The sequence below is a fragment of the Stenella coeruleoalba genome, assembly GCF_951394435.1.
Source record: "Stenella coeruleoalba genome assembly, contig: scaffold_118, whole genome shotgun sequence".
Classification (NCBI taxonomy): Eukaryota; Metazoa; Chordata; class Mammalia; order Artiodactyla; family Delphinidae; genus Stenella; species Stenella coeruleoalba.
Window position 1 is genome coordinate 79,260 of NW_027646071.1, and position 27,753 is coordinate 107,012.

The following is a 27,753-nucleotide window of genomic DNA, read 5'->3' on the forward strand; positions in this document are numbered from 1 at the left end:
TCCTGCCTTTCTGGATTTTACACTTTTTTCAGATGGCCCTTTTGACCAGGGGGAAGTGAGACTTCATTGTAGTGCAGATTTCCTTTGCAAGCTTGCTTGGTTGGCCAAAAAGGGCGTATGCGTTTTTTCCTGAATATATTCAGGAAAAAACGCATATGCCCTTTTTGGCCAAGTGCATCATTGTGGACGTTCTGCCTCTTTTCCTATGCTTTCAATGCAATTCCAGTCTACCTCCTGAAATCGGTTTCCTGCAATTCTGCCCCGCTTTCAAGTCCTCTTGGCAGCCTTACTTCAGTCTATTTTTGGACGATAGCTGTCATTTATAACTCTGCAGGTTTGTGAATTACAGTGCCCCTGAGCTCCTTTCTTCAACTCGCCTACTTTTGAGCTGGCCGCAACACCGCAGGATGGCTTCAGGCCCTAATCTGGATCTCGCATGGCACGCTGAGCCTTTGGTTAATTCCTCTTCCTGGTAGGAAATGAGAGTTAAATTTGCCCGTCCAGACACCTCCAGCTAGTCTCCATTGGTTCTCGCTATTCCTGTTCATCTTCCGCAGAAATTGCAAACTGGACCAAACAGGAGGTTAAAGGGACTGACTCTCCAAGTCGGGAGAGTGTTAGTAAAGCGTCTGGAATGTTGCACCCGAGTACCAGGGTACGAAAACTGAGACATATTTGAACACGTCTCCCGATCACATGGTTGATCATACTCTAGGTTCCACATGCATGTTTTAGCTGAAGGAAGAATACCTTAAACCTGGGTAGTTGAAACCCGTGGAATGGGTACCATGCAATATGACTTCAAAGGGTCTTCATTTGCTCACCGAACCTCTCCAATCCTATCACTGCTGCGTTTATGCCCCTGTACACATGCTTGATTCTCTTTCGGAGACATAGCAATCCATAGGTTTTAAGATACTTACTAGTCAGGTACATACTTAGGCGTTTAATATGGGGTGTTGAGTCCAGTTCGTTGAGCAAGGAGTAGCTCTTGTCTATTCCATATTTGGCTTAAGGAACTTTATCTGTGCTCATTTCAATCTCTGGTTTTATGCAGCACCCCAACTCACCTTTCCCCTTAAGCAAGCATAAGTTGCTTTTCTAAATTTGAGACCCTGTTCTGTTTTGGAATTCAGTTCCTGTGTAGCCAAGTTTACATTCCGTGTATTACTGATATCTTATGATGTTTCATTTTCTGTGTGACTTATTTCAGTTAGAATCATCGTACCTGAATCCACTCATTATGCTGCTACGGGCCTGATGACATAGATTTCATTGCTGAGTGATACTGCATTGTACGTAAGTACCACAAGTTCTTTATCCATTTTTCACTTTCTGTGATGTTGAACTTGTACGGTAAACGAGGTTCTTGTAAACAGAGGCGTCCCAAACTTTGGGGTGGCTGTGTCTTTTTTATTTTAATTTCCCTAAGCTATAGGACCATAAGTGGCAGTGCCCTAGGCTCTGTTGCTTTGTTTTTTAGATGTTTCAGGAAACACCATACACTTCTCCGGAGTGTCTGTTGGCAATTTACATCCCGCCCATCAGCATAACAAGGCTCCCAGTTCTCCATGGCCTGTCCTGCCTTTCTGGATTTTACACTTTTTTCAGATGGCCCTTTTGACCGGGGGGAAGTGAGACTTCATTGTAGTGCAGATTTCCTTTGCAAGCTTGCTTGGTTGGCCAAAAAGGGCGTATGCGTTTTTTCCTGAATATATTCAGGAAAAAACGCATACGCCCTTTTTGGCCAAGTGCATCATTGTGGACGTTCTGCCTCTTTTCCTATGCTTTCAATGCAATTCCAGTCTACCTCCTGAAATCGGTTTCCTGCAATTCTGCCCCGCTTTCAAGTCCTCTTGGCAGCCTTACCTCAGTATATTTTTGGACTATAGCTGTCATTTATAACTCTGCAGGTTTGTGAATTACAGTGCCCCTGAGCTCCTTTCTTCAACTCGCCTTCTTTTGAGCTGGCCGCAACACCGCAGGATGGCTTCAGGCCCTAATCTGGTTCTGGCATGGCACGCTGAGCCTTTGGTTAATTCCCCTTCCTGGTAGGAAATGAGAGTTAAATTTGCCCGTCCAGACACCTCCAGCTAGTCTCCATTGGTTCTCGCTATTCCTGTTCATCTTCCGCAGAAATTGCAAACTGGGCCAAACAGGAGGTTAAGGGACTGACTCTCCAAGTCGGGAGAGTGTTAGTAAAGCGTCTGGAATGTTGCACCCGAGTACCAGGGTACGAAAACTGAGACATATTTGAACACGTCTCCCGATCACATGGTTGATCATACTCTAGGTTCCACATGCATGTTTTAGCTGAAGGAAGAATACCTTAAACCTGGGTAGTTGAAACCCGTGGAATGGGTACCATGCAATATGACTTCAAAGGGTCTTCATTTGCTCACCGAACCTCTCCAATCCTATCACTGCTGCGTTTATGCCCCTGTACACATGCTTGATTCTCTTTCGGAGACATAGCAATCCATAGGTTTTAAGATACTTACTAGTCAGGTACATTCTTAGGCGTTTAATATGGGGTGTTGAGTCCAGTTCGTTGAGCAAGGAGTAGCTCTTGTCTATTCCATATTTGGCTTAAGGAACTTTATCTGTGCTCATTTCAATCTCTGGTTTTATGCAGCACCACAACTCACCTTTCCCCTTAAGCAAGCATAAGTTGCTTTTCTAAATTTGAGACCCTGTTCTGTTTTGGAATTCAGTTCCTGTGTAGCCAAGTTTACATTCCGTGTATTACTGATATCTTATGATGTTTCATTTTCTGTGTGACTTATTTCAGTTAGAATCATCGTACCTGAATCCACTCATTATGCTGCTACGGGCCTGATGACATAGATTTCATTGCTGAGTGATACTGCATTGTACGTAAGTACCACAAGTTCTTTATCCATTTTTCACTTTCTGTGATGTTGAACTTGTACGGTAAACGAGGTTCTTGTAAACAGAGGCGTCCCAAACTTTGGGGTGGCTGTGTCTTTTTTATTTTAATTTCCCTAAGCTATAGGACCATAAGTGGCAGTGCCCTAGGCTCTGTTGCTTTGTTTTTTAGATGTTTCAGGAAACACCATACACTTCTCCGGAGTGTCTGTTGGCAATTTACATCCCGCCCATCAGCATAACAAGGCTCCCAGTTCTCCATGGCCTGTCCTGCCTTTCTGGATTTTACACTTTTTTCAGATGGCCCTTTTGACCGGGGGGAAGTGAGACTTCATTGTAGTGCAGATTTCCTTTGCAAGCTTGCTTGGTTGGCCAAAAAGGGCGTATGCGTTTTTTCCTGAATATATTCAGGAAAAAACGCATACGCCCTTTTTGGCCAAGTGCATCATTGTGGACGTTCTGCCTCTTTTCCTATGCTTTCAATGCAATTCCAGTCTACCTCCTGAAATCGGTTTCCTGCAATTCTGCCCCGCTTTCAAGTCCTCTTGGCAGCCTTACCTCAGTATATTTTTGGACTATAGCTGTCATTTATAACTCTGCAGGTTTGTGAATTACAGTGCCCCTGAGCTCCTTTCTTCAACTCGCTTTCTTGTGAGCTGGCCGCAACACCGCAGGATGGCTTCAGGCCCTAATCTGGTTCCGGCACGGCACGCTGAGCCTTTGGTTAATTCCTCTTCCTGGTGGGAAATGAGAGTTAAATTTGCCCGTCCAGACACCTCCAGCTAGTCTCTCATTGGTTCTCGCTATTCCTGTTCATCTTGCGCAGAAATTGCAAACTGGGCCAAACAGGAGGTTAAAGGCGCTGACTCTCCAAGTGGGGAGAGTGTTAGTAAAGCGTCTGGAATGTTGCACCCGAGTACCAGGGTACGAAAACTGAGACATATTTGAACACGTCTCCCGATCACATGGTTGATCATACTCTAGGTTCCACATGCATGTTTTAGCTGAAGGAAGAATACCTTAAACCTGGGTAGTTGAAACCCGTGGAATGGGTACCATGCAATATGACTTCAAAGGGTCTTCATTTGCTCACTGAACCTCTCCAATCCTATCACTGCTGCGTTTATGCCCCTGTACACATGCTTGATTCTCTTTCGGAGACATAGCAATCCATAGGTTTTAAGATACTTACAAGTCAGGTACATTCTTAGGCGTTTAATATGGGGTGTTGAGTCCATTTCGTTGAGCAAGGAGTAGCTCTTGTCTATTCCATATTTGGCTTAAGGAACTTTATCTGTGCTCATTTCAATCTCTGGTTTTATGCAGCACCCCAACTCACCTTTACTCTTAAGCAAGCATAAGTTGCTTTTCTAAATTTGAGACCCTGTTCTGTTCTGTAATTCAGTTCCTGTGTAGCCAAGTTTACATTCCGTGTATTACTGATATCTTATGATGTTTCTTTTTCTGTGTGACTTATTTCAGTTAGAATCATCATACCTGAATCCACTCATTGTGCTGCTAAGGGCCTGATGACACAGATTTCATTGCTGAGTGATACTGCATTGTAAGTAAATACCACAAGTTCTTTATCCATTTTTCACTTTCTGCGATGTTGAACTTGTACTGTAAACGAGGTTCTTGTAAACAGAGGCGTCCCAAACTTTGGGGTGGCTGTGTCTTTTTGATTTTAATTTCCCTAAGCTATAGGACCATAAGTGGAAGTGCCCTAGGTTCTGTTGCTTTGTTTTTTAGATGTTTCAGGAAACACCATACACTTCTCCCGAGTGGTTGTTGGCAATTGACATCCCGCCCATCAGCATAACAAGGCTCCCAGTTCTCCATGGCCTGTCCTGCCTTTCTGGATTTTACACTTTTTTCAGATGGCCCTTTTGACCGGGGGGAAGTGAGACTTCATTGTAGTGCAGATTTCCTTTGCAATCTTGCTTGGTTGGCCAAAAAGGGCGTATGCGTTTTTTCCTGAATATATTCAGGAAAAAACGCATACGCCCTTTTTGGCCAAGTGCATCATTGTGGATGTTCTGCCTCTTTTCCTATGCTTTCAATGCAATTCCAGTCTACCTCCTGAAATCGGTTTCCTGCAATTCTGCCCCGCTTTCAAGTCCTCTTGGCAGCCTTATTTCAGTCTATTTTTGGACGATAGCTGTCATTTATAACTCTGCAGGTTTGTGAATTACAGTGCCCCTGAGCTCCTTTCTTCAACTCGCCTTCTTTTGAGCTGGCCGCAACACCGCAGGATGGCTTCAGGCCCTAATCTGGTTCTGGCATGGCACGCTGAGCCTTTGGTTAATTCCCCTTCCTGGTAGGAAATGAGAGTTAAATTTGCCCGTCCAGACACCTCCAGCTAGTCTCCATTGGTTCTCGCTATTCCTGTTCATCTTCCGCAGAAATTGCAAACTGGGCCAAACAGGAGGTTAAGGGACTGACTCTCCAAGTCGGGAGAGTGTTAGTAAAGCGTCTGGAATGTTGCACCCGAGTACCAGGGTACGAAAACTGAGACATATTTGAACACGTCTCCCGATCACATGGTTGATCATACTCTAGGTTCCACATGCATGTTTTAGCTGAAGGAAGAATACCTTAAACCTGGAGAGTTGAAACCCGTGGAATGGGTACCATGCAATATGACTTCAAAGGGTCTTCATTTGCTCACCGAACCTCTCCAATCCTATCACTGCTGTGTTTATGCCACTGTACACATGCTTGATTCTCTTTTGGAGACACAGCAATCCATAGGTTTTAAGATACTTACAAGTCAGGTACATTCTTAGGCGTTTAATATGCGGTGTTGAGTCCATTTTGTTGAGCAAGGAGTAGCTCTTGTCTATTCCATATTTGGCTTAAGGAACTTTATCTGTGCTCATTTCAATCTCTGGTTTTATGCAGCACCCCAACTCACCTTTACCCTTAAGCAAGCATAAGTTGTTTTTCTAAATTTGAGACCCTGTTCTGTTCTGTAATTCAGTTCCTGTGTAGCCAAGTTTACATTCCGTGTATTACTGATATCTTATGATGTTTCTTTTTCTGTGTGACTTATTTCAGTTAGAATCATCATACCTGAATCCACTCATTGTGCTGCTAAGGACCTGATGACACAGATTTCATTGCTGAGTGATATTGCTTTGTAAGTAAATACCACAACTTCTTTATCCATTTTTCACTTTCTGCGGTGTTGAACTTGTACTGTAAACGAGGTTCTTGTAAACAGAGGCGTCCCAAACTTTGGGGTGGCTGTGTCTTTTTGATTTTAATTTCCCTAAACTATAGGACCATAAGTGGAAGTGCCCTAGGTTCTGTTGCTTTGTTTTTTAGATGTTTCAGGAAACACCATACACTTCTCCCGAGTGGTTGTTGGCAATTTACATCCCGCCCATCAGCATAACAAGGCTCCCAGTTCTCCATGGCCTGTCCTGCCTTTCTGGATTTTACACTTTTTTCAGATGGCCCTTTTGACCAGGGGGAAGTGAGACTTCATTGTAGTGCAGATTTCCTTTGCAAGCTTGCTTGGTTGGCCAAAAAGGGCGTATGCGTTTTTTCCTGAATATATTCAGGAAAAAACGCATACGCCCTTTTTGGCCAAGTGCATCATTGTGGACGTTCTGCCTCTTTTCCTATGCTTTCAATGCAATTCCAGTCTACCTCCTGAAATCGGTTTCCTGCAATTCTGCCCCGCTTTCAAGTCCTCTTGGCAGCCTTACTTCAGTCTATTTTTGGACGATAGCTGTCATTTATAACTCTGCAGGTTTGTGAATTACAGTGCCCCTGAGCTCCTTTCTTCAACTCGCCTTCTTTTGAGCTGGCCGCAACACCGCAGGATGGCTTCAGGCCCTAATCTGGTTCTGGCATGGCACGCTGAGCCTTTGGTTAATTCCTCTTCCTGGTAGGAAATGAGAGTTAAATTTGCCCGTCCAGACACCTCCAGCTAGTCTCCATTGGTTCTCGCTATTCCTGTTCATCTTCCGCAGAAATTGCAAACTGGACCAAACAGGAGGTTAAAGGGACTGACTCTCCAAGTCGGGAGAGTGTTAGTAAAGCGTCTGGAATGTTGCACCCGAGTACCAGGGTACGAAAACTGAGACATATTTGAACACGTCTCCCGATCACATGGTTGATCATACTCTAGGTTCCACATGCATATTTTAGCTGAAGGAAGAATACCTTAAACCTGGAGAGTTGAAACCCGTGGAATGGGTACCATGCAATGTGACTTCAAAGGGTCTTCATTTGCTCACCGAACCTCTCCAATCCTATCACTGCTGCGTTTATGCCCCTGTACACATGCTTGATTCTCTTTTGGAGACATAGCAATCCATAGGTTTTAAGATACTTACAAGTCAGGTACATTCTTAGGCGTTTAATATGCGGTGTTGAGTCCATTTTGTTGAGCAAGGAGTAGCTCTTGTCTATTCCATATTTGGCTTAAGGAACTTTATCTGTGCTCATTTCAATCTCTGGTTTTATGCAGCACCCCAACTCACCTTTACCCTTAAGCAAGCATAAGTTGGTTTTCTAAATTTGAGACCCTGTTCTGTTCTGTAATTCAGTTCCTGTGTAGCCAAGTTTACATTCCGTGTATTACTGATATCTTATGATGTTTCTTTTTCTGTGTGACTTATTTCAGTTAGAATCATCATACCTGAATCCACTCATTGTGCTGCTAAGGGCCTGATGACACAGATTTCATTGCTGAGTGATACTGCATTGTAAGTAAATACCACAAGTTCTTTATCCATTTTTCACTTTCTGCGATGTTGACCTTGTACTGTAAACGAGGTTCTTGTAAACAGAGGCGTCCCAAACTTTGGGGTGGCTGTGTCTTTTTGATTTTAATTTCCCTAAGCTATAGGACCATAAGTGGCAGTGCCCTAGGCTCTGTTGCTTTGTTTTTTAGATGTTTCAGGAAACACCATACACTTCTCCCGAGTGTCTGTTGGCAATTTACATCCCGCCCATCAGCATAACAAGGCTCCCAGTTCTCCATGGCCTGTCCTGCCTTTCTGGATTTTACACTTTTTTCAGATGGCCCTTTTGACCAGGGGCAAGTGAGACGTCATTGTAGTGCAGATTTCCTTTGCAAGCTTGCTTGGTTGGCCAAAAAGGGCGTATGCGTTTTTTCCTGAATATATTCAGGAAAAAACGCATACGCCCTTTTTGGCCAAGTGCATCATTGTGGACGTTCTGCCTCTTTTCCTATGCTTTCAATGCAATTCCAGTCTACCTCCTGAAATCGGTTTCCTGCAATTCTGCCCCGCTTTCAAGTCCTCTTGGCAGCCTTACTTCAGTCTATTTTTGGACGATAGCTGTCATTTATAACTCTGCAGGTTTGTGAATTACAGTGCCCCTGAGCTCCTTTCTTCAACTCGCTTTCTTGTGACCTGGCCGCAACACCGCAGGATGGCTTCAGGCCCTAATCTGGTTCTGGCATGGCATGCTGAGCCTTTGGTTAATTCCTCTTCCTGGTAGGAAATGAGAGTTAAATTTGCCCGTCCAGACACCTCCAGCTAGTCTCCATTGGTTCTCGCTATTCCTGTTCATCTTCCGCAGAAATTGCAAACTGGGCCAAACAGGAGGTTAAAGGGACTGACTCTCCAAGTCGGGAGAGTGTTAGTAAAGCGTCTGGAATGTTGCACCCGAGTACCAGGGTACGAAAACTGAGACATATTTGAACACGTCTCCCGATCACATGGTTGATCATACTCTAGGTTCCACATGTATGTTTTAGCTGAAGGAAGAATACCTTAAACCTGGAGAGTTGAAACCCGTGGAATGGGTACCATGCAATATGACTTCAAAGGGTCTTCATTTGCTCACCGAACCTCTCCAATCCTATCACTGCTGCGTTTATGCCGCTGTACACATGCTTGATTCTCTTTTGGAGACATAGCAATCCATAGGTTTTAAGATACTTACAAGTCAGGTACATTCTTAGGCGTTTAATATGCGGTGTTGAGTCCATTTTGTTGAGCAAGGAGTAGCTCTTGTCTATTCCATATTTGGCTTAAGGAACTTTATCTGTGCTCATTTCAATCTCTGGTTTTATGCAGCACCCCAACTCACCTTTACCCTTAAGCAAGCATAAGTTGTTTTTCTAAATTTGAGACACTGTTCTGTTCTGTAATTCAGTTCCTGTGTAGCCAAGTTTACATTCCGTGTATTACTGATATCTTATGATGTTTCTTTTTCTGTGTGACTTATTTCAGTTAGAATCATCATACCTGAATCCACTCATTGTGCTGCTAAGGGCCTGATGACACAGATTTCTTTGCTGAGTGATATTGCTTTGTAAGTAAATACCACAACTTCTTTATCCATTTTTCACTTTCTGCGGTGTTGAACTTGTACTGTAAACGAGGTTCTTGTAAACAGAGGCGTCCCAAACTTTGGGGTGGCTGTGTCTTTTTGATTTTAATTTCCCTAAGCTATAGGACCATAAGTGGAAGTGCCCTAGGCTCTGTTGCTTTGTTTTTTAGATGTTTCAGGAAACACCATACACTTCTCCCGAGTGGTTGTTGGCAATTTACATCCCGCCCATCAGCATAACAAGGCTCCCAGTTCTCCATGGCCTGTCCTGCCTTTCTGGATTTTACACTTTTTTCAGATGGCCCTTTTGACCAGGGGGAAGTGAGACTTCATTGTAGTGCAGATTTCCTTTGCAAGCTTGCTTGGTTGGCCAAAAAGGGCGTATGCGTTTTTTCCTGAATATATTCAGGAAAAAACGCATACGCCCTTTTTGGCCAAGTGCATCATTGTGGACGTTCTGCCTCTTTTCCTATGCTTTCAATGCAATTCCAGTCTACCTCCTGAAATCGGTTTCCTGCAATTCTGCCCCGCTTTCAAGTCCTCTTGGCAGCCTTACTTCAGTCTATTTTTGGACGATAGCTGTCATTTATAACTCTGCAGGTTTGTGAATTACAGTGCCCCTGAGCTCCTTTCTTCAACTCGCCTTCTTTTGAGCTGGCCGCAACACCGCAGGATGGCTTCAGGCCCTAATCTGGTTCTGGCATGGCACGCTGAGCCTTTGGTTAATTCCTCTTCCTGGTAGGAAATGAGAGTTAAATTTGCCCGTCCAGACACCTCCAGCTAGTCTCCATTGGTTCTCGCTATTCCTGTTCATCTTCCGCAGAAATTGCAAACTGGGCCAAACAGGAGGTTAAAGGCACTGACTCTCCAAGTAGGGAGAGTGTTAGTAAAGCGTCTGGAATGTTGCACCCGAGTACCAGGGTACGAAAACTGAGATATATTTGAACACGTCTCCCGATCACATGGTTGATCATACTCTAGGTTCCACATGCATGTTTCAGCTGAAGGAAGAATACCTTAAACCTGGGTAGTTGAAACCCGTGGAATGGGTACCATGCAATATGACTTCAAAGGGTCTTCATTTGCTCACTGAACCTCTCCAATCCTATCACTGCTGCGTTTATGCCCCTGTACAAATGCTTGATTCTCTTTCGGAGACATAGCAATCCATAGGTTTTAAGATACTTACAAGTCAGGTACATTCTTAGGCGTTTAATATGCGGTGTTGAGTCCATTTCGTTGAGCAAGGAGTAGCTCTTGTCTATTCCATATTTGGCTTAAGGAACTTTATCTGTGCTCATTTCAATCTCTGGTTTTATGCAGCACCCCAACTCACCTTTACCCTTAAGCAAGCATAAGTTGGTTTTCTAAATTTGAGACCCTGTTCTGTTCTGTAATTCAGTTCCTGTGTAGCCAAGTTTACATTCCGTGTATTACTGATATCTTATGATGTTTCTTTTTCTGTGTGACTTATTTCAGTTAGAATCATCATACCTGAATCCACTCATTGTGCTGCTAAGGGCCTGATGACACAGATTTCATTGCTGAGTGATACTGCATTGTAAGTAAATACCACAACTTCTTTATCCATTTTTCACTTTCTGCGATGTTGAACTTGTACTGTAAACGAGGTTCTTGTAAACAGAGGCGTCCCAAACTTTGGGGTGGCTGTGTCTTTTTGATTTTAATTTCCCTAAGCTATAGGACCATAAGTGGAAGTACCCTAGGTTCTGTTGCTTTGTTTTTTAGATGTTTCAGGAAACACCATACACTTCTCCCCAGTGGTTGTTGGCAATTTACATCCCGCCCATCAGCATAACAAGGCTCCCAGTTCTCCATGGCCTGTCCTGCCTTTCTGGATTTTACACATTTTTCAGATGGCCCTTTTGACCAGGGGGAAGTGAGACTTCATTGTAGTGCAGATTTCCTTTGCAAGCTTGCTTGGTTGGCCAAAAAGGGCGTATGCGTTTTTTCCTGAATATATTCAGGAAAAAACGCATACGCCCTTTTTGGCCAAGTGCATCATTGTGGACGTTCTGCCTCTTTTCCTATGCTTTCAATGCAATTCCAGTCTACCTCCTGAAATCGGTTTCCTGCAATTCTGCCCCGCTTTCAAGTCCTCTTGGCAGCCTTACTTCAGTCTATTTTTGGACGATAGCTGTCATTTATAACTCTGCAGGTTTGTGAATTACAGTGCCCCTGAGCTCCTTTCTTCAACTCGCCTTCTTTTCAGCTGGCCGCAACACCGCAGGATGGCTTCAGGCCCTAATCTGGTTCTGGTATGGCACGCTGAGCCTTTGGTTAATTCCTCTTCCTGGTAGGAAATGAGAGTTAAATTTGCCCGTCCAGACACCTCCAGCTAGTCTCCATTGGTTCTCGCTATTCCTGTTCATCTTCCGCAGAAATTGCAAACTGGACCAAACAGGAGGTTAAAGGGACTGACTCTCCAAGTCGGGAGAGTGTTAGTAAAGCGTCTGGAATGTTGCACCCGAGTACCAGGGTACGAAAACTGAGACATATTTGAACACGTCTCCCGATCACATGGTTGATCATACTCTAGGTTCCACATGCATGTTTTAGCTGAAGGAAGAATACCTTAAACCTGGGTAGTTGAAACCCGTGGAATGGGTACCATGCAATATGACTTCAAAGGGTCTTCATTTGCTCACCGAACCTCTCCAATCCTATCACTGCTGCGTTTATGCCCCTGTACACATGCTTGATTCTCTTTTGGAGACATAGCAATCCATAGGTTTTAAGATACTTACAAGTCAGGTACATTCTTAGGCGTTTAATATGCGGTGTTGAGTCCATTTCATTGAGCAAGGAGTAGCTCTTGTCTATTCCATATTTGGCTTAAGGAACTTTATCTGTGCTCATTTCAATCTCTGGTTTTATGCAGCACCCCAACTCACCTTTACCCTTAAGCAAGCATAAGTTGGTTTTCTAAATTTGAGACCCTGTTCTGTTCTGTAATTCAGTTCCTGTGTAGCCAAGTTTACATTCCATGTATTACTGATATCTTATGATGTTTCTTTTTCTGTGTGACTTATTTCAGTTAGAATCATCATACCTGAATCCACTCATTGTGCTGCTAAGGGCCTGATGACACAGATTTCATTGCTGAGTGATACTGCATTGTAAGTAAATACCACAAGTTCTTTATCCATTTTTCACTTTCTGCGATGTTGAACTTGTACTGTAAACGAGGTTCTTGTAAACAGTGCCGTTCGAAAATTTGGGGTGGCTGTGTCTTTTTGATTTTAAATTCCCTAAGCTATAGGACCATAAGTGGAAGTGCCCTAGGCTCTGTTGCTTTGTTTTTTAGATGTTTCAGGAAACACCATACACTTCTCCCGAGTGGTTGTTGGCAATTTACATCCCGCCCATCAGCATAACAAGGCTCCCAGTTCTCCATGGCCTGTCCTGCCTTTCTGGATTTTACACTTTTTTCAGATGGCCCTTTTGACCGGGGGGAAGTGAGACTTCATTGTAGTGCAGATTTCCTTTGCAAGCTTGCTTGGTTGGCCAAAAAGGGCGTATGCGTTTTTTCCTGAATATATTCAGGAAAAAACGCATACGCCCTTTTTGGCCAAGTGCATCATTGTGGACGTTCTGCCTCTTTTCCTATGCTTTCAATGCAATTCCAGTCTACCTCCTGAAATCGGTTTCCTGCAATTCTGCCCCGCATTCAAGTCCTCTTGGCAGCCTTACTTCAGTCTATTTTTGGACGATAGCTGTCATTTATAACTCTGCAGGTTTGTGAATTACAGTGCCCCTGAGCTCCTTTCTTCAACTCGCTTTCTTGTGAGCTGGCCGCAACACCGCAGGATGGCTTCAGGCCCTAATCTGGTTCATGCACGGCACGCTGAGCCTTTGGTTAATTCCTCTTCCTGGTGGGAAATGAGAGTTAAATTTGCCCGTCCAGACACCTCCAGCTAGCCTCTCATTGGTTCTCGCTATTCCTGTTCATCTTCCGCAGAAATTGCAAACTGGGCCAAACAGGAGGTTAAAGGCACTGACTCTCCAAGTAGGGAGAGTGTTAGTAAAGCGTCTGGAATGTTGCACCCGAGTACCAGGGGAGGAAAACTGAGACATATTTGAACACGTCTCCCGATCACATGGTTGATCATACTTGGGTTCCACATGCATGTTTTAGCTGAAGGAAGAATACCTTAAACCTGGAGAGTTGAGACCCGTGGAATGTGTCCCATGCAATATGACTTCAAAGGGTCTTCATTTGCTCACCGAACCTCTCCAATCCTATCACTGCTGCGTTTATGCCCCTGTACACATGCTTGATTCTCTTTCGGAGACATAGCAATCCATAGGTTTTAAGATACTTACTAGTCAGGTACATTCTTAGGCGTTTAATATGGGGTGTTGAGTCCATTTCGTTGAGCAAGGAGTAGCTCTTGTCTATTCCATATTTGGCTTAAGGAACTTTATCTGTGCTCATTTCAATCTCTGGTTTTATGCAGCACCCCAACTCACCTTTACCCTTAAGGAAGCATAAGTTGCTTTTCTAAATTTGAGACCCTGTTCTGTTTTGGAATTCAGTTCCTGTGTAGCCAAGTTTACATTCTGTGTATTAGTGATATCTTATGATGTTTCTTTTTCTGTGTGACTTATTTCAGTTAGAATCATCGTACCTGAATCCACTCATTATGCTGCTACGGGCCTGATGACATAGATTTCATTGCTGAGTGATACTGCATTGTACGTAAGTACCACAAGTTCTTTATCCATTTTTCACTTTCTGTGATGTTGAACTTGTACGGTAAACGAGGTTCTTGTAAACAGAGGCGTCCCAAACATTGGGGTGGCTGTGTCTTTTTTATTTTAATTTCCCTAAGCTATAGGACCATAAGTGGCAGTGCCCTAGGCTCTGTTGCTTTGTTTTTTAGATGTTTCAGGAAACACCATACACTTCTCCGGAGTGTCTGTTGGCAGTTTACATCCTACCCATCAGCATAACAAGGCTCCCAGTTCTCCATGGCCTGTCCTGCCTTTCTGGATTTTACACTTTTTTCAGATGGCCCTTTTGACCAGGGGGAAGTGAGACTTCATTGTAGTGCAGATTTCCTTTGCAAGCTTGCTTGGTTGGCCAAAAAGGGCGTATGCGTTTTTTCCTGAATATATTCAGGAAAAAACGCATACGCCCTTTTTGGCCAAGTGCATCATTGTGGACGTTCTGCCTCTTTTCCTATGCTTTCAATGCAATTCCAGTCTACCTCCTGAAATCGGTTTCCTGCAATTCTGCCCCGCTTTCAAGTCCTCTTGGCAGCCTTACCTCAGTATATTTTTGGACTATAGCTGTCATTTATAACTCTGCAGGTTTGTGAATTACAGTGCCCCTGAGCTCCTTTCTTCAACTCGCTTTCTTGTGAGCTGGCCGCAACACCGCAGGATGGCTTCAGGCCCTAATCTGGTTCCGGCACGGCACGCTGAGCCTTTGGTTAATTCCTCTTCCTGGTGGGAAATGAGAGTTAAATTTGCCCGTCCAGACACCTCCAGCTAGTCTCTCATTGGTTCTCGCTATTCCTGTTCATCTTGCGCAGAAATTGCAAACTGGGCCAAACAGGAGGTTAAAGGCGCTGACTCTCCAAGTGGGGAGAGTGTTAGTAAAGCGTCTGGAATGTTGCACCCGAGTACCAGGGTACGAAAACTGAGACATATTTGAACACGTCTCCCGATCACATGGTTGATCATACTCTAGGTTCCACATGCATGTTTTAGCTGAAGGAAGAATACCTTAAACCTGGGTAGTTGAAACCCGTGGAATGGGTCCCATGCAATATGACTTCAAAGGGTCTTCATTTGCTCACTGAACCTCTCCAATCCTATCACTGCTGCGTTTATGCCCCTGTACAAATGCTTGATTCTCTTTCGGAGACATAGCAATCCATAGGTTTTAAGATACTTACAAGTCAGGTACATTCTTAGGCGTTTATTATGCGGTGTTGAGTCCATTTCGTTGAGCAAGGAGTAGCTCTTGTCTATTCCATATTTGGCTTAAGGAACTTTATCTGTGCTCATTTCAATCTCTGGTTTTATGCAGCACCCCAACTCACCTTTACCCTTAAACAAGCATAAGTTGGTTTTCTAAATTTGAGACCCTGTTCTGTTCTGTAATTCAGTTCCTGTGTAGCCAAGTTTACATTCCGTGTATTACTGATATCTTATGATGTTTCTTTTTCTGTGTGACTTATTTCAGTTAGAATCATCATACCTGAATCCACTCATTGTGCTGCTAAGGGCCTGATGACACAGGTTTCATTGCTGAGTGATACTGCATTGTAAGTAAATACCACAACTTCTTTATCCATTTTTCACTTTCTGCGATGTTGAACTTGTACTGTAAACGAGGTTCTTGTAAACAGAGGCGTCCCAAACTTTGGGGTGGCTGTGTCTTTTTGATTTTAATTTCCCTAAGCTATAGGACCATAAGTGGAAGTGCCCTAGGTTCTGTTGCTTTGTTTTTTAGATGTTTCAGGAAACACCATACACTTCTCCCGAGTGGTTGTTGGCAATTTACATCCCGCCCATCAGCATAACAAGGCTCCCAGTTCTCCATGGCCTGTCCTGCCTTTCTGGATTTTACACTTTTTTCAGATGGCCCTTTTGACCAGGGGGAAGTGAGACGTCATTGTAGTGCAGATTTCCTTTGCAAGCTTGCTTGGTTGGCCAAAAAGGGTGTATGCGTTTTTTCCTGAATATATTCAGGAAAAAACGCATACGCCCTTTTTGGCCAAGTGCATCATTGTGGACGTTCTGCCTCTTTTCCTATGCTTTCAATGCAATTCCAGTCTACCTCCTGAAATCGGTTTCCTGCAATTCTGCCCCGCTTTCAAGTCCTCTTGGCAGCCTTACTTCAGTCTATTTTTGGACGATAGCTGTCATTTATAACTCTGCAGGTTTGTGAATTACAGTGCCCCTGAGCTCCTTTCTTCAACTCGCCTTCTTTTGAGCTGGCCGCAACACCGCAGGATGGCTTCAGGCCCTAATCTGGTTCTGGCATGGCACGCTGAGCCTTTGGTTAATTCCTCTTCCTGGTAGGAAATGAGAGTTAAATTTGCCCGTCCAGACACCTCCAGCTAGTCTCCATTGGTTCTCGCTATTCCTGTTCATCTTCCGCAGAAATTGCAAACTGGACCAAACAGGAGGTTAAAGGGACTGACTCTCCAAGTCGGGAGAGTGTTAGTAAAGCGTCTGGAATGTTGCACCCGAGTACCAGGGTACGAAAACTGAGACATATTTGAACACGTCTCCCGATCACATGGTTGATCATACTCTAGGTTCCACATGCATGTTTTAGCTGAAGGAAGAATACCTTAAACCTGGGTAGTTGAAACCCGTGGAATGGGTACCATGCAATATGACTTCAAAGGGTCTTCATTTGCTCACCGAACCTCTCCAATCCTATCACTGCTGCGTTTATGCCCCTGTACACATGCTTGATTCTCTTTTGGAGACATAGCAATCCATAGGTTTTAAGATACTTACAAGTCAGGTACATTCTTAGGCGTTTAATATGCGGTGTTGAGTCCATTTCGTTGAGCAAGGAGTAGCTCTTGTCTATTCCATATTTGGCTTAAGGAACTTTATCTGTGCTCATTTCAATCTCTGGTTTTATGCAGCACCCCAACTCACCTTTCCCCTTAAGCAAGCATAAGTTGGTTTTCTAAATTTGAGACCCTGTTCTGTTCTGTAATTCAGTTCCTGTGTAGCCAAGTTTACATTCCGTGTATTACTGATATCTTATGATGTTTCTTTTTCTGTGTGACTTATTTCAGTTAGAATCATCATACCTGAATCCACTCATTGTGCTGCTAAGGGCCTGATGACACAGATTTCATTGCTGAGTGATACTGCATTGTAAGTAAATACCACAAGTTCTTTATCCATTTTTCACTTTCTGCGATGTTGAACGTGTACTGTAAACGAGGTTCTTGTAAACAGAGGCGTCCCAAACTTTGGGGTGGCTGTGTCTTTTTGATTTTAATTTCCCTAAGCTATAGGACCATAAGTGGAAGTGCCCTAGGTTCTGTTGCTTTGTTTTTTAGATGTTTCAGGAAACACCATACACTTCTCCCGAGTGGTTGTTGGCAATTTACATCCCGCCCATCAGCATAACAAGGCTCCCAGTTCTCCATGGCCTGTCCTGCCTTTCTGGATTTTACACTTTTTTCAGATGGCCCTTTTGACCGGGGGGAAGTGAGACTTCATTGTAGTGCAGATTTCCTTTGCAAGCTTGCTTGGTTGGCCAAAAAGGGCGTATGCGTTTTTTCCTGAATATATTCAGGAAAAAACGCATACGCCCTTTTTGGCCAAGTGCATCATTGTGGACGTTCTGCCTCTTTTCCTATGCTTTCAATGCAATTCCAGTCTACCTCCTGAAATCGGTTTCCTGCAATTCTGCCCCGCTTTCAAGTCCTCTTGGCAGCCTTACTTCAGTCTATTTTTGGACGATAGCTGTCATTTATAACTCTGCAGGTTTGTGATTTACAGAGCCCCTGAGCTCCTTTCTTCAACTCGCCTTCTTTTGAGCTGGGCGCAACACCGCAGGATGGCTTCAGGCCCTAATCTGGTTCTGGCATGGCACGCTGAGCCTTTGGTTAATTCCTCTTCCTGGTAGGAAATGAGAGTTAAATTTGCCCGTCCAGACACCTCCAGCTAGTCTCCATTGGTTCTCGCTATTCCTGTTCATCTTCCGCAGAAATTGCAAACTGGACCAAACAGGAGGTTAAAGGGACTGACTCTCCAAGTCGGGAGAGTGTTAGTAAAGCGTCTGGAATGTTGCACCTGAGTACCAGGGTACGAAAACTGAGACATATTTGAACACGTCTCCCGATCACATGGTTGATCATACTCTAGGTTCCACATGCATGTTTTAGCTGAAGGAAGAATACCTTAAACCTGGGTAGTTGAAACCCGTGGAATGGGTACCATGCAATATGACTTCAAAGGGTCTTCATTTGCTCACCGAACCTCTCCAATCCTATCACTGCTGCGTTTATGCCCCTGTACACATGCTTGATTCTCTTTTGGAGACATAGCAATCCATAGGTTTTAAGATACTTACAAGTCAGGTACATTCTTAGGCGTTTAATATGCGGTGTTGAGTCCATTTCGTTGAACAAGGAGTAGCTCTTGTCTATTCCATATTTGGCTTAAGGAACTTTATCTGTGCTCATTTCAATCTCTGGTTTTATGCAGCACCCCAACTCACCTTTCCCCTTAAGCAAGCATAAGTTGGTTTTCTAAATTTGAGACCCTGTTCTGTTCTGTAATTCAGTTCCTGTGTAGCCAAGTTTACATTCCGTGTATTACTGATATCTTATGATGTTTCTTTTTCTGTGTGACTTATTTCAGTTAGAATCATCATACCTGAATCCACTCATTGTGCTGCTAAGGGCCTGATGACACAGATTTCATTGCTGAGTGATACTGCATTGTAAGTAAATACCACAAGTTCTTTATCCATTTTTCACTTTCTGCGATGTTGAACTTGTACTGTAAATGAGGTTCTTGTAAACAGAGGCGTCCCAAACTTTGGGGTGGCTGTGTCTTTTTGATTTTAATTTCCCTAAGCTATAGGACCATAAGTGGAAGTGCCCTAGGTTCTGTTGCTTTGTTTTTTAGATGTTTCAGGAAACACCATACACTTCTCCCGAGTGGTTGTTGGCAATTTACATCCCGCCCATCAGCATAACAAGGCTCCCAGTTCTCCATGGCCTGTCCTGCCTTTCTGGATTTTACACTTTTTTCAGATGGCCCTTTTGACCGGGGGGAAGTGAGACTTCATTGTAGTGCAGATTTCCTTTGCAAGCTTGCTTGGTTGGCCAAAAAGGGCGTATGCGTTTTTTCCTGAATATATTCAGGAAAAAACGCATACGCCCTTTTTGGCCAAGTGCATCATTGTGGACGTTCTGCCTCTTTTCCTATGCTTTCAATGCAATTCCAGTCTACCTCCTGAAATCGGTTTCCTGCAATTCTGCCCCGCTTTCAAGTCCTCTTGGCAGCCTTACTTCAGTCTATTTTTGGACGATAGCTGTCATTTATAACTCTGCAGGTTTGTGAATTACAGTGCCCCTGAGCTCCTTTCTTCAACTCGCCTTCTTTTGAGCTGGCCGCAACACCGCAGGATGGCTTCAGGCCGTAATCTGGTTCTGGCATGGCACGCTGAGCCTTTGGTTAATTCCTCTTCCTGGTAGGAAATGAGAGTTAAATTTGCCCGTCCAGACACCTCCAGCTAGTCTCCATTGGTTCTCGCTATTCCTGTTCATCTTCCGCAGAAATTGCAAACTGGACCAAACAGGAGGTTAAAGGGACTGACTCTCCAAGTCGGGAGAGTGTTAGTAAAGCGTCTGGAATGTTGCACCCGAGTACCAGGGTACGAAAACTGAGACATATTTGAACACGTCTCCCGATCACATGGTTGATCATACTCTAGGTTCCACATGCATGTTTTAGCTGAAGGAAGAATACCTTAAACCTGGGTAGTTGAAACCCGTGGAATGGGTACCATGCAATATGACTTCAAAGGGTCTTCATTTGCTCACCGAACCTCTCCAATCCTATCACTGCTGCGTTTATGCCCCTGTACACATGCTTGATTCTCTTTCGGAGACATAGCAATCCATAGGTTTTAAGATACTTACTAGTCAGGTACATTCTTAGGCGTTTAATATGCGGTGTTGAGTCCATTTCGTTGAGCAAGGAGTAGCTCTTGTCTATTCCATATTTGGCTTAAGGAACTTTATCTGTGCTCATTTCAATCTCTGGTTTTATGCAGCAACCCAACTCACCTTTCCCCTTAAGCAAGCATAAGTTGGTTTTCTAAATTTGAGAACCTGTTCTGTTTGGAATTCAGTTCCTGTTAAGCCAAGTTTACATTCCGTGTATTACTGATATCTTATGATGTTTCTTTTTCTGTGTGACTTATTTCAGTTAGAATCATCATACCTGAATCCACTCATTGTGCTGCTAAGGGCCTGATGACACAGATTTCATTGCTGAGTGATATTGTTTTGTAAGTAAATACCACAAGTTCTTTATCCATTTTTCACTTTCTGCGATGTTGAACTTGTACTGTAAACGAGGTTCTTGTAAACAGAGGCGTCCCAAACTTTGGGGTGGCTGTGTCTTTTTGATTTTAATTTCCCTAAGCTATAGGACCATAAGTGGCAGTGCCCTAGGCTCTGTTGCTTTGTTTTTTAGATGTTTCAGGAAACACCATACACTTCTCCCGAGTGGTTGTTGGCAATTTACATCCCGCCAATCAGCATAACAAGGCTCCCAGTTCTCCATGGCCTGTCCTGCCTTTCTGGATTTTACACTTTTTTCAGATGGCCCTTTAGACCGGGGGGAAGTGCGACTTCATTGTAGTGCAGATTTCCTTTGCAAGCTTGCTTGGTTGGCCAAAAAGGGCGTATGCGTTTTTTCCTGAATATATTCAGGAAAAAACGCATACGCCCTTTTTGGCCAAGTGCATCATTGTGGACGTTCTGCCTCTTTTCCTATGCTTTCAATGCAATTCCAGTCTACCTCCTGAAATCGGTTTCCTGCAATTCTGCCCCGCTTTCAAGTCCTCTTGGCAGCCTTACTTCAGTCTATTTTTGGACGATAGCTGTCATTTATAACTCTGCAGGTTTGTGAATTACAGTGCCCCTGAGCTCCTTTCTTCAACTCGCTTTCTTGTGACCTGGCCGCAACACCGCAGGATGGCTTCAGGCCCTAATATAGTTCCGGCACGGCACGCTGAGCCTTTGGTTATTTCCTCATCCTGGTGGGAAATGAGAGTTAAATTTGCCCGTCCAGACACCTCCAGCTAGTCTCTCATTGGTTCTCGCTATTCCTGTTCATCTTCCGCAGAAATTGCAAACTGGGCCAAACAGGAGGTTAAAGGCGCTGACTCTCCAAGTGGGGAGAGTGTTAGTAAGGTGTCTGGAATGTTGCACCCGAGTACCAGGGGAGGAAAACTGAGACATATTTGAACACGTCTCCCGTTCACATGGTTGATCATACTCTGGGTTCCACCTGCAAGTTTTAGCTGAAGGAAGAATACTTTAAACCTGCAGAGTTGAGACCCGTGGAATGGGTCCCATGCAATATGACTTCAAAGGGTCTTCATTTGCTCACCGAACCTCTCCAATCCTATCACTGCTGCGTTTATGCCCCTGTACACATGCTTGATTCTCTTTTGGAGACATAGCAATCCATAGGTTTTAAGATACTTACTAGTCAGGTACATTCTTAGGCGTTTAATATGGGGTGTTGAGTCCATTTCGTTGAGCAAGGAGTAGCTCTTGTCTATTCCATATTTGGCTTAAGGAAATTTATCTGTGCTCATTTCAATCTCTGGTTTTATGCAGCACCCCAACTCACCTTTCCCCTTAAGCAAGCATAAGTTGCTTTTCTAAATTTGAGACCCTGTTCTGTTTTGGAATTCAATTCCTGTGTAGCCAAGTTTACATTCCGTGTATTACTGATATCTTATGATGTTTCTTTTTCTGTGTGACTTATTTCAGTTAGAATCATCATACCTGAATCCACTCATTGTGCTGCTAAGGGCCTGATGACACAGATTTCATTGCTGAGTGATACTGCATTGTACGTAAGTACCACAAGTTGTTTATCCATTTTTCACTTTCTGCGATGTTGAACTTGTACTGTAAACGAGGTTCTTGTAAACAGAGCCGTTCCAAACTTTGGGGTGGCTGTGTCTTTTTGATTTTAATTTCCCTAAGCTATAGGACCATAAGTGGAAGTGCCCTAGGCTCTGTTGCTTTGTTTTTTAGATGTTTCAGGAAACACCATACACTTCTCCCGAGTGTCTGTTGGCAATTTACATCCCGCCCATCAGCATAACAAGGCTCCCAGTTCTCCATGGCCTGTTGCCTTTCTGGATTTTACACTTTTTTCAGATGGCCGTTTTGACCGGGGGGAAGTGAGACTTCATTGTAGTGCAGATTTCCTTTGCAAGCTTGCTTGGTTGGCCAAAAAGGGCGTATGCGTTTTTTCCTGAATATATTCAGGAAAAAACGCATATGCCCTTTTTGGCCAAGTGCATCATTGTGGACGTTCTGCCTCTTTTCCTATGCTTTCAATGCAATTCCAGTCTACCTCCTGAAATCGGTTTCCTGCAATTCTGCCCCGCTTTCAAGTCCTCTTGGCAGCCTTACTTCAGTCTATTTTTGGACGATAGCTGTCATTTATAACTCTGCAGGTTTGTGAATTACAGTGCCCCTGAGCTCCTTTCTTCAACTCGCTTTCTTGTGAGCTGGCCGCAACACCGCAGGATGGCTTCAGGCTCTAATCTGGTTCCGACACGTCACGCTGAGCCTTTTGTTAATTCCTCTTCCTGGTGGGAAATGAGAGTTAAATTTGCCCGTCCAGACACCTCCAGCTAGTCTCTCATTGGTTCTCGCTATTCCTGTTCATCTTCCACAGAAATTGCAAACTGGGCCAAACAGGAGGTTAAAGACACTGACTCTCCAAGTCAGGAGAGTGTTAGTAAAGCGTCTGGAATGTTGCACCCGAGTACCAGGGTACGAAAACTGAGACATATTTGAACACGTCTCCCGATCACATGGTTGATCATACTCTGGGTTCCACATGCATGTTTTAGCTGAAGGAAGAATACCTAAAACCTGGGTAGTTGAAACCCGTGGAATGGGTACCATGCAATATGACTTCAAAGGGTCTTCATTTGCTCACCGAACCTCTCCAATCCTATCACTGCTGCGTTTATGCCCCTGTACACATGCTTGATTCTCTTTCGGAGACATAGCAATCCATAGGTTTTAAGATACTTACTAGTCAGGTACATTCTTAGGCGTTTAATATGCGGTGTTGAGTCCATTTCGTTGAGCAAGGAGTAGCTCTTGTCTATTCCATATTTGGCTTAAGGAACTTTATCTGTGCTCATTTCAATCTCTGGTTTTATGCAGCAACCCAACTCACCTTTACCCTTAAGCAAGCATAAGTTGGTTTTCTAAATTTGAGAAACTGTTCTGTTTTGGAATTCAGTTCCTGTTAAGCCAAGTTTACATTCCGTGTATTACTGATATCTTATGATGTTTCTTTTTCTGTGTGACTTATTTCAGTTAGAATCATCATACCTGAATCCACTCATTGTGCTGCTAAGGGCCTGATGACACAGATTTCATTGCTGAGTGATATTGCTTTGTAAGTAAATACCACAACTTCTTTATCCATTTTTCACTTTCTGCGATGTTGAACTTGTACTGTAAACGAGGTTCTTGTAAACAGAGGCGTCCCAAACTTTGGGGTGGCTGTGTCTTTTTGATTTTAATTTCCCTAAGCTATAGGACCATAAGTGGAAGTGCCCTAGGCTCTGTTGCTTTGTTTTTTAGATGTTTCAGGAAACACCATACACTTCTCCGGAGTGGTTGTTGGCAATTTACATCCCGCCCATCAGCATAACAAGGCTCCCAGTTCTCCATGGCCTGTCCTGACTTTCTGGATTTTACACTTTTTTCAGATGGCCGTTTTGACCGGGGGGAAGTGAGACTTCATTGTAGTGCAGATTTCCTTTGCAAGCTTGCTTGGTTGGCCAAAAAGGGCGTATGCGTTTTTTCCTGAATATATTCAGGAAAAAACGCATACGCCCTTTTTGGCCAAGTGCATCATTGTGGACGTTCTGCCTCTTTTCCTATGCTTTCAATGCAATTCCAGTCTACCTCCTGAAATCGGTTTCCTGCAATTCTGCCCCGCTTTCAAGTCCTCTTGGCAGCCTTACTTCAGTCTATTTTTGGACGATAGCTGTCATTTATAACTCTGCAGGTTTGTGAATTACAGTGCCCCTGAGCTCCTTTCTTCAACTCGCTTTCTTGTGACCTGGCCGCAACACCGCAGGATGGCTTCAGGCCCTAATTTTGTTCCGGCCCGGCATGCTGAGCCTTTGGTTAATTCCTCTTCCTGGTGGGAAATGAGAGTTAAATTTGCCCGTCCAGACACCTCCAGCTAGCCTCTCATTGGTTCTCGCTATTCCTGTTCATCTTCTGCAGAAATTGCAAACTGGACCAAACAGGAGGTTAAAGGGACTGACTCTCCAAGTCGGGAGAGTGTTAGTAAAACGTCTGGAATGTTGCACCCGAGTACCAGGGGAGGAAAACTGAGACATATTTGAACACGTCTCCCGTTCACATGGTTGATCATACTCTGGGTTCCACACGCATGTTTTAGCTGAAGGAAGAATACCTTAAACCTGGAGAGTTGAGACCCGTGTAATGGGTACCATGCAATATGACTTCAAAGGGTCTTCATTTGCTCACCGAACCTCTCCAATCCTATCACTGCTGCGTTTATGCCCCTGTACACATGCTTGATTCTCTTTCGGAGACATAGCAATCCATAGGTTTTAAGATACTTACTAGTCAGGTACATTCTTAGGTGTTTAATATGCGGTGTTGAGTCCATTTCATTGAGCAAGGAGTAGCTCTTGTCTATTCAATATTTGACTTAAGGAACTTTATCTGTGCTCATTTCAATCTCTGGTTTTATGCAGCACCCCAACTCACCTTTACCCTTAAGCAAGCATAAGTTGGTTTTCTAAATTTAAGACCCTGTTCTGTTCTGTAATTCAGTTCCTGTGTAGCCAAGTTTACATTCCGTGTATTAGTGATATCTTATGATGTTTCTTTTTCTGTGTGACTTATTTCAGTTAGAATCATCGTACCTGAATCCACTCATTATGCTGCTACGGGCCTGATGACATAGATTTCATTGCTGAGTGATACTGCATTGTACGTAAGTACCACAAGTTCTTTATCCATTTTTCACTTTCTGTGATATTGAACATGTACGGTAAACAAGGTTCTTGTAAACGGAGGCGTCCCAAACTTTGGGGTGGCTGTGTCTTTTTGATTTTAATTTCCCTAAGCTATAGGACTATAAGTGGCAGTGCCCTAGGCTCTGTTGCTTTGTTTTTTAGATGTTTCAGGAAACACCATACACTTCTCCCGAGTGGTTGTTGGCAATTTACATTCTGCCCATCAGCATAACAAGGCTCCCAGTTCTCCATGGCCTGTCCTGCCTTTCTGGATTTTACACTTTTTTCAGATGGCCCTTTTGACCGGGGGGAAGTGAGACTTCATTGTAGTGCAGATTTCCTTTGCAAGCTTGCTTGGTTGGCCAAAAAGGGCGTATGCGTTTTTTCCTGAATATATTCAGGAAAAAACGCATACGCACTTTTTGGCCAAGTGCATCATTGTGGACGTTCTGCCTCTTTTCCTATGCTTTCAATGCAATTCCAGTCTACCTCCTGAAATCGGTTTCCTGCAATTCTGCCCCGCTTTCAAGTCCTCTTGGCAGCCTTACTTCAGTCTATTTTTGGACGATAGCTGTCATTTATAACTCTGCAGGTTTGTGAATTACAGTGCCCCTGAGCTCCTTTCTTCAACTTGCTTTCTTGTGACCTGGCCGCAACACCGCAGGATGGCTTCAGGCCCTAATCTGGTTCCGGCACGGCACGCTGAGCCTTTGGTTATTTCCTCTTCCTGGTGGGAATTGAGAGTTAAATTTGCCCGTCCAGACACCTCCAGCTAGTCTCTCATTGGTTCTCGCTATTCCTGTTCATCTTCCGCAGAAATTGCAAACCGGGCCAAACAGGAGGTTAAAGGCGCTGACTCTCCAAGTGGGGAGAGTGTTAGTAAAGCGTCTGGAATGTTGCACCCGAGTACCAGGGGAGGAAAACTGAGACATATTTGAACACGTCTCCCGTTCACATGGTTGATCATACTTGGGTTCCACATGCATGTTTTAGCTGAAGGAAGAATACCTTAAACCTGGAGAGTTAAGACCCGTGGAATGGGTACCATGCAATATGACTTCAAAGGGTCTTCATTTGCTCACCGAACCTCTCCAATCCTATCACTGCTGCGTTTATGCCCCTGTACACATGCTTGATTCTCTTTCGGAGACATAGCAATCCATAGGTTTTAAGATACTTACTAGTCAGGTACATTCTTAGGCGTTTAATATGCGATGTTGAGTCCATTTCGTTGAGCAAGGAGTAGCTCTTGTCTATTCCATATTTGGCTTAAGGAACTTTATCTGTGCTCATTTCAATCTCTGGTTTTATGCAGCACCCCAACTCACCTTTACCCTTAAGCAAGCATAAGTTCGTTTTCTAAATTTGAGACCCTGTTCTGTTCTGTAATTCAGTTCCTGTGTAGCCAAGTTTACATTCCGTGTATTACTGATATCTTATGATGTTTCTTTTTCTGTGTGACTTACTTCAGTTAGAATCATCATACCTGAATCCACTCATTGTGCTGCTAAGGGCCTGATGACACAGATTTCATTGCTGAGTGATATTGCTTTGTAAGTAAATACCACAACATCTTTATCCATTTTTCACTTTCTGCGATGTTGAACTTGTACTGTAAACGAGGTTCTTGTAAACAGAGGCGTCCCAAACTTTGGGGTGGCTGTGTCTTTTTGATTTTAATTTCCCTAAGCTTTAGGACCATAAGTGGAAGTGCCCTAGGCTCTGTTGCTTTGTTTTTTAGATGTTTCAGGAAACACCATACACTTCTCCGGAGTGGTTGTTGGCAATTTACATCCCGCCCATCAGCATAACAAGGCTCCCAGTTCTCCATGGCCTGTCCTGCCTTTCTGGATTTTACACTTTTTTCAGATGGCCGTTTTGACCGGGGGGAAGTGAGACTTCATTGTAGTGCAGATTTCCTTTGCAAGCTTGCTTGGTTGGCCAAAAAGGGCGTATGCGTTTTTTCCTGAATATATTCAGGAAAAAACGCATACGCCCTTTTTGGCCAAGTGCATCATTGTGGACGTTCTGCCTCTTTTCCTATGCTTTCAATGCAATTCCAGTCTACCTCCTGAAATCGGTTTCCTGCAATTCTGCCCCGCTTTCAAGTCCTCTTGGCAGCCTTACTTCAGTCTATTTTTGGACGATAGCTGTCATTTATAACTCTGCAGGTTTGTGAATTACAGTGCCCCTGAGCTCCTTTCTTCAACTCGCTTTCTTGTGACCTGGCCGCAACACCGCAGGATGGCTTTAGGCCCTAATTTTGTTCCGGCCCGGCATGCTGAGCCTTTGGTTAATTCCTCTTCCTGGTGGGAAATGAGAGTTAAATTTGCCCGTCCAGACACCTCCAGCTAGCCTCTCATTGGTTCTCGCTATTCCTGTTCATCTTCCGCAGAAATTGCAAACTGGGCCAAACAGGAGGTTAAAGGGACTGACTCTCCAATTCGGGAGAGTGTTAGTAAAACGTCTGGAATGTTGCACCCGAGTACCAGGGGAGGAAAACTGAGACATATTTGAACACGTCTCCCGTTCACATGGTTGATCATACTCTGGGTTCCACATGCATGTTTTAGCTGAAGGAAGAATACCTTAAACCTGGAGAGTTGAGACCCGTGTAATGGGTACCATGCAATATGACTTCAAAGGGTCTTCATTTGCTCACCGAACCTCTCCAATCCTATCACTGCTGCGTTTATGCCCCTGTACACATGCTTGATTCTCTTTCGGAGACATAGCAATCCATAGGT

General features: G+C 43.9%; 1 long non-coding RNA gene across 18 annotated transcripts in view; it reads left to right on the top strand.

Annotated features, from left to right (window-relative positions):
• The window catches only part of LOC307181360, a 968,012-nt gene that overhangs the window by 69,555 nt on the left and 870,704 nt on the right, over positions 1-27,753 (top strand). For 2 of the 18 annotated variants that reach the window (XR_013826581.1, XR_013826582.1), the window contains exon 1: positions 20,028-20,246. The exons of 13 other annotated variants lie outside the window; for them this stretch is intronic. This is a non-coding gene — a long non-coding RNA (uncharacterized lncRNA). Of the gene's footprint in view, positions 1-5,942; positions 6,036-15,449; positions 15,511-20,021; positions 20,247-27,753 lie in introns of those variants that run through there. 3 more of the 18 variants (XR_013826578.1, XR_013826579.1, XR_013826580.1) reach the window with 3 other exon arrangements.